General features: G+C 40.6%; 1 protein-coding gene across 1 annotated transcript in view; it reads left to right on the top strand.

The window, feature by feature from the left end:
• Window positions 1-2,916, top strand: part of dok6 (docking protein 6) — a 36,827-nt gene that overhangs the window by 28,340 nt on the left and 5,571 nt on the right.

Genomic DNA, 2,916 nt, shown 5'->3' with positions numbered 1-2,916 from the left:
TCATAAAATATAATTCTTTACCTAAGAATGTGCCTCTCTCTCGCCCTGCCTCCCCCGTAGTGTAGAGAGAGTAAACAACAACAGAAATATTCTGTCAATATAACACCACTTGTGGTGAATTAAAAGAACCGAAACCACCAACATTGTAAATTATAATTATACGTCAGAGTTCAAAAGACGCATAATTTATAACCCAGTGCTTTTTTATCATTTTTTGGAACTATTTCATGGCCGTCGTAATGAATCCACTCCCCACGTCCCATTTATAACGCAGTAGCATAAAAAGATATATAAACAATTAAGATTTTTCTAATATATAATTCAATTCATTGTCTCCCATACTATTGAGTGGAGGTTATGCGCCCAATACATAGTTCCCAGATCAAACTTAGAAAATGAAGGAACTCATATTAATATATGAAACTTAATATCTTACAAACAATTCACTGGCACCCTCGTGCGATTTGCACGAATCCACAACATCCCTCCCGCTTCACGCTTCCCCCTTCGCAAGTCAGAAGGACCGATATTAATCTACCCCTCTATCTGTGTAACCATTCGACTCCATTGAAATGCAATTCTTGTAAGCAGCCATTGCCTAACTTCTTCTCTCCGTTTTTGTTGTTGAGATGTTACTTGCTGTTATGTTAATCTGCGCTTATACAAAATAAAATGGATAGTTGGAGGATTAACAGAATATAAAAGAGACCAACTTGTGTTTCTAATCTCAGTGGTGAGTATACATACAATCATGTAATTCTGTGCGTGTTATGGTCGTGTGTACCCAGGTTCAAAGCCATTTGCTAATACAATTGTTAAATATCTACACTTTGTACTGTGTTCTGATACTTTCTTGCTGAAAGAAAATTATTTGGAGTTTAGTGAAAAAAACGTTAATATGGTGTCTATTTTATTGCAAATGATGCGTTTTGATTAAGATGGTACCATTAGTTATTCAATAATAAATGAAATAAATTATCAAAATAAGTATAAGTTCACACTTAAAGGTGAGTAAGCATATACTCTCACTGTGGTGTTTAGATTTTGAATATTTTCGCATAGTTGGCAGGAAGCAGGGAGGAAGGTTCAGGAGAGGCAGAAAGAGAAAGAGAGAGGCGAAAGAAGCAGCAGAGAATTGGAGTTGAGCCAAGTGATGCTCATTTGCCGCTATATTAAGAAGTGGGAGGATCTGTTCCGAAATATTGATTTTCATACTGCAGGTATGAAATACGATATTGGGCATCGTTCGCAGTGTGTTTCAACCCAATTATGGAGTGTAACAATAGAGATTGCCTCCAAGACGTGGACAGGAAGCCAAAGAGGCACATGATCTGCACATGCTCGGTCTGCTCTTTAGTTGCAAATAAATGGAGCCGGATGCAGAGGGAGCCAGGGGCTGGATAATGCTCTTTAATGTGCCACAGCTAAACAGACAAAGACGAACATTTCAATTTGAACTGCAGCCGCACGGACGTGCGTGCACACGTGTGTAATGATCAGATATCTTGTTGATGTAGCGGTGAACCTCAGAGGAAATATCATTGAACTTAGAGCAGTGAACTCTCGCTTGCCTTAGTCTGTTTCCCATGATCACTCGTTCTCTCTCTCTCTCTCGGCTCATTTCCATGCCCAGAGCCTTCCCCCCATCGCATCACCATATGGATGTCTCTATCACCGTGTGTCCACTGACCTCCCATAGTCCTTCACTTCCTGGAAGCCCCTCACATTTACACCCCTCACTCACATCCACATTATAACCACACGTTAAGAATGAAGAAATAATGATTTATACGTTTATGTTTTTTAAGTCCAGAAGGAAAATTGCCAATTTGGTAGTAAAATATGTATTTTTTCTGCTTTTTGGGGCGATGTGTGATTAAAAACTAAATTAAAATGCATTCCAGAATTTGCCAGGTCCAGCTGGGTCAGGTTATATGAGAGCTTGCCTACATCGGATGCTAATTTGGAATACAGCCTTTCCACTACAGTGCCATGTCAATGGGAGTTTGGATCTGAAAACTGAACCTGGCAGTTGGAAAGCAACCATCAAACTTATTTGAGGGCCGCCATCCAAAGAAAGAAAATCATTTTGAAGCGCTGAAAGTAATTAGGCCTCATGATGATCCCCTGATATTTTATTTTTTAAAAATAACCTTTTGATGCCTCCACCCAAGCAGTGCCATGTTGTTTTGCGTGCTGTCAATGAAACGAGGCGCTCAACAAAAGACGGTAATAGATCTTACACGTTTTGACAGTTGTGTGTGCTTTGAGTGCATGTGTCAAATACGCACCATAAAGAGATATGTGTGACCTGCAGATTGGATAATGTGATGCAGTGATAATACAGTATTATCAGTTGTATTTGTCTGTATAACCACAGCCCGCTGCAGAAATCAGGAAAGACAAAGGATCCTGACTGTCTCTTGATTGGATTCTCACATATTCTCTCACTTTCATTTTTTTTTTTTGTTTCCTCACACACTCTTCGCTAACACAAAATGCTACTCTATCACACACCTACACCTCCACACAGGCACAGACATCCTCCTACCAAAATTCTTCATGCGTGGCACATAGACCAGCAAGGCTGCCTCTGCGCTGATGAAGTGTTTGTTTAGCCGATTTTCCACTCAGTGGCCTTAGAAGTGTGGGAGTTTAGAGGCACTTAAAGGCCATAGTAACTCTGAATGAGCTGAATCTGGGGAGGCATGAGCAAGAAGCTAAAGTGCAGACCTGCTGCCTATGATGAGTGTATATGTGAGTGTGTGCATCTGTATTTCTACTTTCTCTTGTGTGTGAATGAAGTGCTTCAGGCAGCAGCAGACCTTTCCTTCACCCTGCAAAGTTGTGCAGATCTGTGCCATTGGACACCAGAGTTGATCTGACAAACAGGCTGTCAGACACACACACACACAC

Source organism: Morone saxatilis, unplaced genomic scaffold (genome assembly GCF_004916995.1).
Source record: "Morone saxatilis isolate NCDOM2014 unplaced genomic scaffold, NCSU_SB_2.0 Contig0, whole genome shotgun sequence".
NCBI classification, from domain to species: Eukaryota; Metazoa; Chordata; class Actinopteri; family Moronidae; genus Morone; species Morone saxatilis.
Note: the sequence above shows the minus strand (reverse complement) of the source record. Positions and strands in the feature narration are given on the sequence as shown.